The following is a 16,028-nucleotide window of genomic DNA, read 5'->3' on the forward strand; positions in this document are numbered from 1 at the left end:
GATAATAACATTGTTGACAACCACCCCCCACCCCACTCGCCACTAGAAAGCAGTCATGCACCTGTGGATGTTCAAAAGTTGGTCTTAGGACCACATGAGTAAACAAGCTCTTTAGATAAACTCCCTTACATTCCTTTCTGCCTAATTGCCTCTGGGTAAGAACTGCCGCCTTTGGCTCATTCCTTCCTTAGGCTTTTGCAAAACCTCTGAGCCTTCCAAGAAGGTTTGTGTCCTTTTCTCTATAATTTTTCCCACCACTCTGACTGGACCCCTGCATCTCCCCCTTTTCTTTTTTGTTGCATCAGGTTTTGTTGATTGAATAATACAGATGTATGCAGCAGCAGTTTTATCTGGCACAGCAGTCACAAGTTGTATGCTGGCTTTGTATACTAGAATTAGTAAATAACATAAGACAAACATGAGTATAATCAGTAACATTCTTTCAGATGTATGCAGCAGCAGTTTTGTCTGGCACAGCAGTCACAGGTCGTATGCTGGCTTTGTATCCTAGAATTAGTAAATAACGTAAGAACAACATGAGTATAATCAGTAACATTCTTTTCCAATCAAAGAGTGACCCCCAGGAGTGGGGGTCAATCCAGGAGAGATGGTCTCCAATACCCTTTCACATGGCTGTTTTTTGGGCATTTAGATCTATAGCATTTAGGGATTCTAGAATTTTGGTTTTAAATTACTTTACATTTGCAGTTAAATTATCATGGAAAGTTCCCCTGAGGTGTTGTTTCACCTTATCGCAACTATATATTGATTGATTCCAAGGTAGAGAGGTGACACAGATATGCTTATGCTCCCAGTCACATTTTAACTGCTGTCGGAATGCCAGTGCAACTTATTGCTCCCCTACATGTTCCAAAACAGCCTTGAGAGCTTGCAGAATGCAAGAATCTTTAATCTATACCTTGCTGTAAGAGAAGTTCATTAGATACATTTCTGGCCAAATTATCTACCAAAGTAGCTATTTGCACTGAGTCAGTAATAGATGCTACAGCATTGCTAGCCCAATGCTAGGATGACTATGGCTAAGACTAGAAAGGCTATAAGTGTAACTATGAATCTTTTGTGTCTGACCTGGAAAAGGGCGCGTTCTCTGGTGGCAAGGGCAGAGGAACCTTGCCAATTGCATGTTAAATTGACTAGTAGGAAAGCCTCAGATTGTCTCCTCAGTACCATGACACTAGTAATATTTAAATTAGATATATTGTAATTAGAGTTACAAGAGGCAAACCAAGCCGGTACCTGTACTTGGTCACAAATGTGGAGTTTTGGGGTGTAACAGAAATATTGGTTTCCATAAGGAAAACATATGAATGGGTAGTGCCAATCAGGCAATGATCAGTGTGATTATGAAAAAAGGTCATAGTGTAATTGTGACTGGAATTATGGTATGTCCCTGCCAGGTGTTAAGGGGGTTGCTAAGATGTCTTAGGCACCTAGAGTGTCTTAGGGTGACATGGACTCTACTTGTGGTATGGGATATCCCATCCCCGTATTAGCCCAAATTATAGGGGAATAGCACATGGCTTTGAAACTGTCATTGATGCCACGATAGATGCAGATATTAGTATGATCACCCTGCAAATGGCTGTGAGCTCCAGTCTAAGATATTATAATTGCCTAACTGGAGGCTACAGGCCCATTCCCCATGACAGACCTCCCAGCTAAAGTGGAATCCGTTACTTTTCCAGCTTTGTTATTTAGCATAGGAAGGAATGTTTGGGAAAGTGGCATTGATTGCATTGCCCGGTTTGAGGCTACCTGCAACTAAGACTGTTCAGGCATTTCCTTTACCATAATTGTGTTTGGACAGGTACTTAGTAAGAGTTAGAATTTTTATAATTTACACATAGTAGAAAGATAGTGGAGTGATATGTAGTATTACCTGGCACCTTAATCCATTGTGTGTCATTAATGAGGGACCCCACAAGGGCTAAATCTATCCCTCCCAGCCAAGCAGTTATGTTATTAGAGGATGGGAAGTGGGTGTCTGCCCACGTGACAGGTTGAAAGAAAGGCAGATCTAAGATATGAGCCCAGTAGAGTGTCACAGGTACTGGTTGCAGACAAAGCGAGAGCCTAGAAAGGATCAATATCCTACATGAGTTGCAATGTACAACAGAGAACATAGCAAGGAACAAATTATCTGGAGTGAATGGTGTCTGTCTGGAGCAGGATTTGCTCAGCTTCCCGTATTGTCTTCTTCAGGATTCCCCAAAAGTGAGGTCCAGGTCCTGTGTTGTCTGAGGAAGCCGCATTGTCCATGGCTGTGGGTCCTACAGGGTCATCTCCTTCATTTCTGGTATTGGGTTGGGTCCTAGCCATGCTATGGTAAGGTTTGATGCATTGTGCTGGAATCCAAAGAGGACCTGAGGGGGTGTAAACACAAGCATATCCTCTTCCCTATATTAGCAAATCATTTGGACCACACCATTCATTACATCCTTCCATAAAACTGCGAGTTTTATGTTTTAAGAAGCTTTAGCAAAGTGCTTTTCTATAGCTGATTGAAATTTATCATCTAAATTTAAGAAATTAAGGGTAAATAAGGCTTGTGCTAGTAGTGTTGCAGGGTCCTTACTCATACTCCCCCTTTTTTGTTTTCTGAGCATATTTTTTAAGGTGCAGTAGGCATGTTCTACTATGGCCTGTCCTTGGGGATGCCTGTGGAATGCTGGATGTTCCATGTGTGACAAAATTGTTGAAACTGTGAGCTGGCATAAGCTGGATAATTATCAGTTTTATTTTTTGCATAAATGCAAAAGTTAAGAGAAGATGTTTAATGACATATGGAGAGGACTCTCCAGGAAGAGCACATGCACTAATTAGATGAGTGTTGATATCAATGGATACATGTATATATCTTAGGTTCTAGTCCTCTAGGGTTAACACCTGTTGAAGGAGGGGACATGCCTGTGAGCTGACAATCTGGGCATTGCAGGGTATTTGTTTAGTTAGTTTTTGGGTAAGTTGAAATTGTTAAGTTTCTCTGATTTTGGTGGAAAAACTGATTCGATTGGGTGGTTTGATCAAGCAGTGATGTCATAACTTGTAGGTCTGATTGATTATTGCCATAAGCCAGTGGGCCAGGCAGTGAACTGTGGGGTTTAATATGTGTGATAAAAATAGGATGTTTGCATTGATCTAGCAATTGCTGAAGTCAAAGAAAAAGGGCACACAGGGTGGGCCCAAGAGTAGACTTCATTAGGGCTGTCTTAAGGTTTTGTAATAAACAGAGTAAGCAGAGTCACTACAATATTGATGGGCTGAGTAGAAAGTTTCCAAGACTAATATCAAAGCTCCAATCTCAGCTCTCTGAGTGCTAGTAAATCCAGATAGAGTGAGGAAATTATGTGGTCTTCACCAAACAGCTGCTTTTCCATATTTACCAGATCTGTCAGTAAACATTGTTAAAGTGTTAGGTACAGGGGAATCAACTATTTTTGTAGGCAGAACCACAGAAGTACAACATAAGAACTGAAGGAGTTTGTCAGCAGGAAGGACATGCTCTATATGGCATGTATAATCAGAGAATGCTATTTGCAGGTCCATAGGTAATGGCAATTGCTTTTTACTTAAAAGAATCCTAATGATATCAGGGTGATAACCTAGCATCTGATTGCATCGTCTGCAGCCTGAATAAGTGACTTTATTAAGCAGCTGGATGTAGGGAGAATGTTTTAGTCCCAGTACGTGAGCAAAAAACCCATCCTAGAAAGTGTAGCCCTGGGGTCATCTGTCCTATTAACCCTGTAGGGGAGTGTTTAGTGGGAAAGACAATTGAACTGAATAGTGTGGGTCTATGCAATCTAGTTGCCTGTGAGAAATGGCTTGTTCTATTTCCTTAATTTCCCTTTTTGCTGCTGGGATTAAACACCTGGGAGAATCTAAGACTGCATTGCTTTTTTAAGATAGAAAACAGGTTTTGCAGCATATCAGTTGTAATATTCAAAGCAGGGCAAAGCCAGTTAATATCGCCTAGCAATTTCTGATAATCATTTAAGGTGTGTAAATTGCTAGTATTTAATTTAACCTTTTGAAGTCTTACTAACTGGAAAGTTAGTATGTATCCAAGATATTTCAAAGGAGAAGACATCTGTACTTTTTCAGGTGCTATGATTAAACCTCTTAACTGTGTATTCTTTATGACAGAGGCATATAAATATACAATTACCAATTTTATTGGGGTGCCAGTAATACATCATCCATAAAATGAGTAATCTTGCAATTATGAAATTCTTTTCACTGGGGAGTAAAGCCTGATGTATGTGATAGTGACACATGGTAGGACTATCCAGCATTCCTTGAGGAAGCACTTTCCAGTGCAGTCAACGAGCTGGTCTTTCATTATTGATAGCCAGTATTGTAAATTTTTCTCTGTCCTGTTCTGCAAGTGGAATAGTATAAAAACAGTCTTTTAAGTCAATAATGGTGATAGGCCAATCTTGAGGAATTGTCACGGGAGAAGGGAGGCCCTGTTGAAGGGGCCCTATAGGTTGCAGATTAGCATTAATAGCCTGTAAGTCATGCAAAAGTCTCCATTTGCCAGACTTTTTGGGAATGGTGAAAATGGGCAAATTCTAAGGGTTGTTAGATGGTTCTCTATGACCAACTTTTAATTGCTCCTCAACTAATTCATGGACTCTCTGTAATTTCTCTCCCTTCACAGGCCACTGTTCTATTCAGATAGGATCTTGAGAAAGCCGCTTAGTCATAGGTGAGGGATAATAACAGTGGTCATTATTAGAAAGGGATCTGCAGAGTGACCCCCCTTTGGGCTAATAGGTCCTGTCCCCAAAGATTAACAGGGATGGGCATTATCAGAGTTTGTAAAACTGCCTTTCTTCCTTCTGAATCGCAGCATATTACAGGGCACATGCTCTACTTGGCTGTGTGTTCCTCCCTGATGCCGACATTTTGTTTCTGAGTGACCCAAGTCCAAGTTTCTGGCAAGTTTTGATCACTAATGATTGAAATATCGCCCCTGTGTCCAATAAGCCAGTAAAATTTTTATTTCCTTTTTTTTTTTTAAATTTTTTGAGATGGATTCTTGCACTGTTGCTGGGGCTGGAGTGCAATGGCATGATCTTGGCTCTCCGCAACTTCTGCCTCCTGGATTCAAGCAATTCTCCTGCCTCAGCCTCCCAAAAAGCTGGGATTACAGGCCCCCACCACCACACCTGGCTAATTTTTAAATGTTTTTAGTAGAGATGGATTTCGCTGTGTTAGCCAGGCTGGTCTCAAACTCCTGACCTCATGATCTACCCGCCTCGGTCTCCCAAAGTGCTGGGATTACAGGCATGAGCCACTGTGCCTGGCCTATTTCTAATTTTTAAGGTAATCATGGGTCTCTGATCACTGATTAATTGGTTCCAATATACTCCTGTGGCTCCCATGCTTCCAAAACTTCCCTTTCCCCTTTCTTTTTCCTGGGAGTTGGGGACCCAGTATGGTAAAAGAAGTAACTGCGCTATCTTTTTTCCAGGGGGAAGAATATCCAGATGTTTACATTCCATCATTACTAATATCTCACCTTGATAATCACTATCAGTAACCCGAGTGAGCACATTAATTCCTTTACTAGATAGGCTCAATCACCCTAGGACTATCCTACTGTTCCCAGAGGCTGTGGGCCCTAGATCCCTGTTGGGTCTTCTCCGTCTTTTAGCAGTAATTCGCTGGGGCAGAGTAAGTCCAGTTCTGTGCTCCCAGTGGTGGCTGCTCTGAGATAGAGGACTGTGGGCTTTCCATCTGTCCAAAGAAAGCCGCTGGCATTTCCCCAGTTGGGAGCGGGGTCTGGGGAAAGCCCCTCATGAAGTTTTCCATCTGATTACCTATGGGGTTTCCATTTTTATCAAATTTAGACCTGCATTGATTTCCCCAGTGTTTACCCTTTTTACACTGGGGACATATAGAAGCGGGTTCTTGGGCCAGGTGCGGTGGCTCAAGCCTGTAATCCCAGCGCTTGGGGAGGCCGAGGCGGGTGGATCACGAGGTCAAGAGATCGAGACCATCCTGGTCAACATGGTGAAACCCTGTCTCTACTAAAAATACAAAAAATTAGCTGGGCATGGTGGTGCGTGCCTGTAATCCCAGCTACTCAGGAGGCTGAGGCAGGACAATTGCCTGAATCCAGGAGGCGGAGGTTGCGGTGAGCCGAGATTGTGCCATTGCACTCCAGTCTGGGTAACAGGAGTGAAACTGCGTCTTAAAAAAAAAAAGAATGGGGTTCTTTCCCTGAGTTAACTTGATTTCTATTGTTGGGATATTTCCTCTTCATATGTCCTGGCTCTCCACATAGAAAACAATTAGGGTTTCTCTCCCTTTTACTTTAGGAGGTCTTAGTGCCATAGCCAATATTCTGACTTTGTGTATTTCAGTCCCTACCAGTTGGCATGCTTGTATTAGTTCCCCAACTGTGGCGGCCCTTTCCTCTTATTGCCTGTATCACTAGGTGGCAATCCACAATTAGTGTTTTCATAAGTCAACTGCAGCAATAAGGTATCAGTGCCTGGGCATGACTAATTTGTCTCTTAATTGCCTGGGTTAACTGATTGATAAACTCAACATATGGTCCCTGAAGCCCTTGTTGAACATTTACAAAAGATCCCTGTTGAACTCTGCTTTCAGGAATTTGGTCCCAAGCCCTGAGAGCGCACAAAGACACTTGTCCATAGGCCTGGGATCAAAATTTAGTTGTTGTACATCATCATGTATGCCCCTCCCCTGGAGCATAGCAGTTGTTGTATTTTGCCAGCCAATTGATTCTGGTTAGCTTGTTGTTTGCTCAACTCATCATATTCTGCCCTCCAGAGGAGGTATTGGCTGGGCTCCAAAGTTGTTTTAGTTAACATTGACCAGTCCCATGGGGTCCTATGGAAGTTATCTGCCAAGGCTTCAATCATTTCTTTCATAAATGGGCAAGTGGCTCCATTTTCTTTAATGCTTTTTCTTTGCTCTTTGTAAGCATTAAAAGAAATGGGTTCATGTACTGGATTGCCTACTAGGCAGGCTAAGAGCTTCCCTTCTAATGGCATTTGCCTAAGACAGAGTCCCATAGCTGTAGCATATCCCTTGTCTTTTTTCCAATGTACGGGGCGGGGGGAGGGCAGGCAAAACCTGTTTCTTCTTTGTTATCTTGGCTCAGTGATAACAGCACTGAGGGATAAGGAGGCAGTAAGGTAAGTGATGGTTCCTCCTCCTTCCCTTTTTTAGGCCCTTCTGTGTATAACAGGGCCAGAGCCACCCTAACCAAACCCGTAACATTAGAGATGTTACTGGGACCCATTGCCCTTAAACATGATGCTGTTTAAGATTTCTTCCCACTTGTTCCCAGCGCGCTACATCTAGCATGACTTCTGCTAGGAACTATGGGTTATGGAAGACAACAGTTTGCATTAGGTCCCTTAATTGAGCCTCTGAAACCAAAGCTCCACTGGCTTTAAGCAACTGTTTCAATACTTTTATATACTACTTCTGTTGTGCTGATAACTGCTGTCCCATGATGAAACCCTAGCCTGAACACTTCCCTCAAACTTGGGAATCCCAAGTGGGTACCAATGACTTGCTGACTTATGGACTTACCAACTGCACAGTCTTCTTCACCTTTGTTTTCAAGGATTCTGTCACAATCCACGATCTGTTACAGTGTTCCTCACTCAGGGCACCAACTGCTGGGTCTGACCCACAGACCCTGAACCAGCAATGGATGAACAAATGCACTCAGACACAAATATCCAGTGAAAGAGCAGGCTTAGGGGTCTGGGCAACTCACAGACATCGAGGAGGGTGCTGTAAAGAGTCAGCAGCTGTGACCCTTACCAGCTGCCACTGTATTCAATATAGATTTAATGACAGAAGCTTTGAGTCAGCACACTTGTGGATAATTAACATGATTTCCTTCCCTGGAGAGAGCAGTCCTACAAATAATTAAAAGCCAGATTCAGAGGCCTGAAGCAAACACCATTTGTGGATAATAACATTGCTGACCCCCCCAGTAGAGAGCAGTCATGCACCTATGGATGTTCAAAGGTTGGTCTTAGGACCACATGAGTAAACAAACTCTTTAGATAAACTCACTTACATTCCTTTCTGCCTAATTGCCTCTGGGTAAGAACCACCACCTTTGGCTCATTCCTTCCTGAGGCTTTTACAAAAACCTCTGAGCCTTCCAAGGTTTGTGTCCTTTTCTCTATAATTTTTCTCTTATAATTTCTCCCACCACCCTGACCAAACCCCTGCAGACATGTGACAGTGTGAATCCTTTCTCTGTCAGAAAGCAGAGAAACTTCATGCCAAAGCACTTCTGTTTAACCCCATAGACCATTTGTTCCCTCACTTCTCAGGGCTGACCTATACTGATCAAGAGACTTTTCTTCCTTTGAGTAATGTGAGCCCTGAGCATTTTAATTTTTCTTCTTTTCTTTCCTATTTGTTCCTTTGCCTCACTTTGAACTTGGCTGCAATCCATTTATTTCTTACACTCTAGTATTGCTGCCTCCTATTTGGCCTTTGCATATTCAATAATCTCTGGTCCCTTCAATTATGTTAAAGGAACCAAAGACACAGACCTCTATCCACAGAATCCAGTTTCCCCACTTAATGCATTCTTTCTTGCCATCCTCCAGTCTCACTGTGGTTCATATGCTCCTGGCACCATGGCATATCCTGATTAATGGTGAGAGAAAAAGAGAATTACAAGACAGGAGTGGAAGTCTAGAGAACAGTTGTGAAAATTAAAAGAAAATACCAGTAGGTGTTGTGACGTGAGGCAAAGATGACCAGAAAAATGGCCTGGGCCCTGGGTATTGGATTGCTCAGATGCCTTTGGTGTGGTGTCACAGCAGTAAAGGTGTCAGATGGGAAAGCTTTGGGAACCCAATGCTTGTCCTAGGACCTGGAGAGTGTGAGCTTCTTTAAGCATTCCAGAGAGCTGAAGGAACTACAATATGTTATCTTATAGGTCTTAATTGTTATGTTGGAGAGATTTAAAAGATAATATCCTATTTTTTAAAAGTGAAAAAGCAGTAAAAAAAAATCTGCATCTTATGATTCAATTAATTTGAAATATCCATAATAGTCAAATCTATAGAGACATATTAGGGATAGGAGGTAGAGGGTGGAGAGTGGTGAGTGACAACTAATGGTTAAATGGTTTCTTTTAGGGGGAATGAAAATGTTACAAAATTAGATTGTGTGATGGTTGTACAACCCTCTTAATATACTAAAAAACAATGAATTCTATTCTTTAAATAGGTAGACTGTGTGGCATGTGAATTACATCTTAAAACTATTAAAAAATAATACACTTTTAAAAGAGTGGAAAAGTTGAAATTTGAGAATTACAAATGATCAGCCCAGTGTTGTTCCTTTGAAAATCTGCAACAGGTTATTAAATATATGGTTGGAAGACATAGGCAAGAAAGTAGTAATCTTTGGGAATCATAGGCATCACTAAGAACAAGTCATGCCAGACTAACCTTTATTTATCTTTTATTAGGTTTACTTTGTAGTAGGTGAAGGAAATGGCATTGAAATAAGCTATCAAAACTTTAACAAAGCTTTTGGTTGAAGTATTCTGTAATCTGTGAGTTGAAGAGGTTTGTTGGTATTGATATTGGGATTCAAATATATTGAAAAAAATAGCCCTCAGACATGGTGATTATTCATTTTTTGTGTGTCTATAGTGAATTCTTTTTTGTTTTTATTTTTGTTTTTTTGAGAAAAGAGTCTCCCTCTTTCACCCAGCAATTCTTGTGCTTCAGCCTCTTGAGTAGCTGGGATTTACAGGCATGTACCACCATGCCTGGCTAATTTTTGGTATTTTCAGTAAAGATGGGGTTTTACCAGTTTGACCAAGCTGGTCTAGAACTCCTGGCCTCAAGTGATATGCCCGCTTTGGCCTCCCAAAGTGTGGGATTACAGGCATGAGCCACTGCACCTGGCCTTGTAGTAAACTCCTCTCTTGTGAAAATTGATTACACATTCTATTTTGTGATAGAACTCTGGACTGTTTGGTTAGAACATGGGCTGATTTTGTTTTTGGAGTATTTTGAAGAAATCCCTGACTTCATACTATTTTACCCATAAATACTTGAGCCTACAGCTTTAACAGATAAGGAAAAATTTTTCACATTCACAATATTATTTCACCTAATAGAATTAAGTTTGTTTATATCATTTAATCTCCAGTCTATATTCAAATTTCTGAGGTTTTCAAAAAATGTGTTTTTTATAGCAAGTTTTAATTTGAATTAGAATACCTCAAGCTTCAGACATCCTATGTATTTGTTATGTCTCTTAAATGTGTTTTAATCTATAAAGTCTTTTCTGTATTTTATATAGTAAGTGTTTTATGTTTCCTATTTGTTGAAGAAAGTGGCTTATTTGTCATATAGAATTTCCCAAATTTGGATTTGGCTTATTTTATCTTTGTGGTATTGTTTAGCTTGTTTATTCACATATTTTCTATAAATTGTTACATTTTAATGGAAAATCTACTTAGAGCCCACAGAGCAGATGCTAGGTATCCTCATTACTATTGGATGTTATTGCTTTTATGCATTTTCAGTGAAATATTTCCTTTTAGAAAGGAAAAAATATCATGAGTTCATACTGATATTTTCATTTCAGACTCCATAGTATAGATTTATACTTAACTTTCTCTACCTACTCATATATCATTTTTTAAGTTAAACATTTGTTTCTTAATACACCAATTGAATTATTTCCTTATCATATAGTATATTTACAATATTACTATTAACAATGCCAGTATTACTACTAACAAATGAAACTGCTATTTTGGTAGTTCTTTTCCTTAGAGTATATTCCATCAGGGATGAAAAGTCAGAATACTGTCTTTTGAAGTACAAATTGAATATTCTCTATTGGAAATGCTTGGGACTAGCCGTGTTTAGGATTTTGATTTGTTTTTAATTTTTAATTTGGAATATTTGTACTTTAAACCTTTATGGGTACAACAAATTATAGCTCTGAAATTACAAGACATTGAATCGGCTGGGAGTGGTGGCTCACACCTGTAATCCCAGCACTTTGGAAGGCTGAGGCGAGTGGATCACCTGAGGTTAGAAGTTTGAGACCAGCCTGGCCAACATGGTAAAATCCTGTCTCTACTAAAAGTATAAAATAAATGAGCTAAACAATACCACAAAGATAAAATGAGCCAATCCAGAATTTGGGAAATTCTATAGAACAAATAAGCCACTTTATTCTACAAATAGGAGACATAAAAACCCTGGAGCCAGGCGTTGTGTTGGTGTGTAATCCCAGCTACTCAGGAAGCTTGAACCCAGGAGGTGGAGGTTGCAGTGAGCTGAGGTCACCTGGGCAACAAGAGTGAGACTCCATCTCAAAAAAAAAGACATTGTATCACAACAAAGGACACAATCTAATGGGAAAAACTATAAAATGTCAGGAGAGAAAAATGCCATATCACAGGGACAATATGAGCCAAATCCTTTAAATATTACCCAGACGCAGCAACCTAAAAGTTCTTATTTTCAAACTACTTTACATTGGGAATTTAATCCTAGCTAGGGAAATTAAAAGCAATGGTAGATACAATTAAATCTATAATTCATATACAAGCCATGTACAAGAAAAACATAAATAATTTATGCCTGGATATTCACATTTTGTTCAGCAAAGAAAATACAGAATGCATTGGTTTCTTTCAGGAAAAGTAGTTTTATAAGGAGGCTGCTACAAGAGCTGTGGTGTTTATCTCTGGAGGTTTTGTGTCAAATTCAGACTCAAGGAGCATGAGAAAAAGGTATGGAGGAAGGGAAAAGGCAGAAGCTAGAGCCTCACTCTTCTGGAAATCCAATTGGTGATCCCAAGGGAGTGAATACATTACTTTGGCAGTAACCAATACTTTCACAGTCTGTTAACCAACTATCTACACTTACCAATTTCCTCTGTAGCCCAATACTTGGAATTCGGAAGCCTGCTTATGTATACTCTACCTTTAAAAAGCTCTCTCTCCTCACCAAAGAGTAATAAATGACTTCCATTGAGTATCCACTCAACCTACTTTAAATCTACATTTAGGTTCTGTATCAGTTATCTGTTGCTACTTAACAAATTACCCCAAAACTTAAAGTTATAATAAACATTTATAATCCCACAGTTTCTGTGAGTCAGCAATTTCAGAGTGGTATAGGCGAGTGGTCCTAAGGGTCTCTCATGAGGCTGTAGTCAAGATTCTGATTGGGAACACAGTCAACTAAAAGTTTGACTGGAGCTGGAAGATCTGTTTCTAAGGTGGCTCACTCACATAGCTATAGGCAGGAGCCACGTTCATTGCCACATGGAGCTACTTGAGTGTCCTCACAATATGACACTTGGCTTCCCTCAGTGTTAATGAATCATGACCAGAACAAGAAGAAGCAGGAAGCTACAATACTTTTTAACATAGCCTTAGAAGTCACATACTATTATTTCTGCCATATTCCATTTGTTAAAAGCAAGCTGCTAAAACTCTAGCCTGCACTCTTCAGGAGGGAAATCAGGCATCTACCTTTGGAGGTAGGAATGTGAAATTTGTAGATATATTTTAAAGCCACCATGGATTGTTAACTGGAACAAGAAGAGAAATTTCAGTAAGTGGCTAGTATCACAATCTTTACTTATTTAGCTTAAACAATACTTAAAGCTTGCCTATGAATTTCCACCTTTGATCATACTATTGAATCAAGTACTTTCCTCCCTCTAGAGTCAGCTGACTTTCTTACATAAGAAGTTAGTAGGATAGAGAATACAATTCTTTCAAGTACAGGTTGAGCATCCCTAATCCAAAAATCTGAAATCCAAAACTTTTTGAGTGTTGACATGATGCCATGAGTGAAAAATTTCATACCTGATTTCATGTGATGATTACAGGCAAAACACTGGCATACAACATATAATTTATTCAGTCGCCTTAAGGGAAAAAGACCCTTTTAGCTCGCTTCAGCTGCAGTTCAGCTTTTCTGGACATGCCCAGATTCCCTCAAGCAAGCGCATCCACAAAGGATAATAAAATAGCGCATGTTCAGATGAGACACACCAACAACAGGTTCCACACGATTCCCCACATGGGCCTAAGACTTATGTGCATTACTCACTGTGGGTTTTTTGCTTATTCTCTGCTCTGTGGTTTAAATATATTATTTAAAATGTCAAAAAGGCCTACATCATACCCATAGGGTAGTGCAGATATTCCAGAATTCAAAATTCTAAACACGACTAGTCGCAAGCATTTCAAATAAAGAATATTCAACTTGTATTTCAAAAGACAGTATTCTGAGTCTTCATCCTTAATGGAATATACTCTAAGAAAAAGAACTACCAAAATAAACATCATTAGTAGTTTCACTGTTAGTAGTAATACTGGCATTGTTAAGAGTAATATTGTAAGTATATTAGAGGATATATTACTTTTTTAAGTAATTCAGTTACTGTATTAAGAAACAAATGTTTGGCTTAAAAAAAGCCATACAAGTAGGCAGAGAACCAAAGTTAAGCATAAATCTGTACTATTAAGTCTGAAATGAAAATACCAGTATGAACTCATGATATTTTTCCTTTCTAAAAGGAAATATTTCACTGAAAACACCTAAAAGTAATAACATCCAATAGTAATGAGCATACCTAGCACTTGAGCTGTGGTCTCTAAATAGAATTTTTATTAAAACATAACATAAGAACAATATGGGAGAAAACTGCCCCCATGATTCAATTCTCTCCCCCCAGGTCCCTCCCACAACACTTGGAAATTACAGGAGTACAGTTCAAGATGGTGGGGACACAGAGCCAAACCATATAATTCCACCCCTGATCCCTCTCAAATCTCATGTCCCCACATTTCAACACCAAACATGTCTTCCCAGTAGTCCCCCAAAGTCTTAACCCATTTCACCATTAACTGGAAAGTCCACAGTCTAAAGTCTGATCTGAGACAAGGCAAGTCCCTTCTATCTATGAGCCTGTAAAATCAAAAGCAAGTTGGTTTTTTTCCTAGATACAATGGGGGTACAGGCATTGGGTAAATACAACCATTCCAAATTGCCAAAGGGAAGGCACTACAGGCCCCATGCAAGTCCAAAATCCATCAGCGCAGTCAAATCTTAAAGCTCCAAAATGATCTCCTTTGACTCCATGTCTCATATCCAGGTAATGCTGATATAAGAGGTGGGTTCCCATGATCCTGGGCAGTTCTGCCTCTGTGGCTTTGCAGAGTAAAATCTCCCTCCCAGCTGCCTTCATGGGCTGGCATTGAGTATCTGCAGCTTTTCTAGGTGCATAGTGCAAGCTGTCAGTGGATCTGCCATTCTGGGGTCTGGAGGACAGTGGCCCTCTTCTCATAGCTCGACTAGGCAGTGCCCCAGTAGGAACTCTGTGTGAGGGCTCCAGTCCCACATTTCCCTTCCGCATTGCACTCACAGAGGTTCCCTATGAGGGCCCTGTGCTTGCAGCAAACTTCTGCCTGGTGTTGCCGTACCTGTTCTGAAATCTAGGCAAATGTTGCCAAACCCCAGTTTTTGACTTCTGTGCACTCACAGGCTCGACACTACTTGGAAGCCACCAAGGCTAGGGGCTTAAACCCTCTGAAACCACAGCCTGAGCTCTATTTAGGTCCCTTGAAGCCATGGCTAGAACAGCTGGAACTCAGGGCACCAAGTCACTAGGCTGCACACAGCATCAGGACCCTGGGCCTGGCCCATGAAACCATTTTTTTCTCCTAGGCCTCTGGGCCTCTGATGGGAGGGGCTGCCGTGAAGACCTCTGACATGCCTTGAAGACATTTTCCCTGTAGTCTTGGGGATTAACATTCAGCTATTCATTACTTATGCAAATTTCTGCAGCTGACTGGAATTTCTCCTCAAAAAACAGGATTTTTTTTTCTATCACATTGTCAGGCTGCAAATTTTGCAAACTATTATGCTCTGCTTCTGTTATAAAACTGAATGCCTTTAACAGCACCCAAATCACTTGTTGAATGCTTCGCTGCTTAGAAATTTCTTCCACCAGATACCCTAAATTATCTCTCTCAAGTTCAAAGTTCCACAAATCTCTAGGGCAGGGGAAAAATGCTGCCAGTCTCTTTGCTAAAACATAACAAGAGTCACCTTTGCTCCAGTTCTCGACAAGGTCCTCATCTTTATCTGAGACCACTTCAGCCTAGATTTCATTGTCCATATCATTATCAGCATTTTGGTCAAAGCCACTTAACAAGTCTCTAGGGAGTTCCAAACTTTCCCACATTTTCCTATCTTCTTCTCAGCCCTCCAAACTGTTCCAACCTCTGCCTGCTAGCCAGTTCCAAAGTTGCTTCCACATTTTTGGGAATCTTTTCAGCAGCATCCCACTCTACTGGTGCCAATTTGCTGAGTTAGTTTGTTTTTATGCTACTGATAAACACATACTAGAGAATGGGCAATTTACAAAAGAACGAGGTTTAATGGACTTATAGTTCCATGTGGCTAGGGAGGCTTCACAATCATGGCATAAGGTGAAAGGCACTTCTTACACTGCAGCAGCAAGGGAGAGAATGAGAGCCAAGAGAAACGTCTTTCCCCTTATTAAACTATGAGATATCATGAGACTTATTCACTTCCATGAGAACAGTATGAGAGAAACACCCTCATGATTAAATTATCTCCAACCAGGTCCCTCCCACAACATGAGAATAAGGGGAGTATAATTCAAGATGAGATTTGGATGGGGACACAAAGCAAAACCAGATCATCACTCCAGCTCTTTTGTCATTTGCATGGTGTGTCATTTTCATGTCATTTCCCTTTACTTTCATCTTGTTTGTTATCTTTGAATCTAATGTGTGTTTCAGATAGTGTATTTTTAAAAAGAATCACATCTTACCCTCTCTCCCTTTTGATTAGGTTGTTTAATCTACTCATATTAAATATTGTTATTGATATGGTTAAATTTACACCTGCCATTTTCTTTTGTTTTCAGTCTATCCGATCTTTTTGTTTTTTTCCCACACATAC

General features: G+C 40.3%; 1 protein-coding gene across 9 annotated transcripts in view; it reads left to right on the plus strand.

The window, feature by feature from the left end:
- Positions 1 to 16,028, plus strand: part of ANKRD31 (ankyrin repeat domain 31) — a 211,792-nt gene that overhangs the window by 85,844 nt on the left and 109,920 nt on the right. The window lies entirely within an intron of this gene.

Source organism: Callithrix jacchus, chromosome 2, assembly GCF_049354715.1.
Source record: "Callithrix jacchus isolate 240 chromosome 2, calJac240_pri, whole genome shotgun sequence".
NCBI classification, from domain to species: Eukaryota; Metazoa; Chordata; class Mammalia; order Primates; family Cebidae; genus Callithrix; species Callithrix jacchus.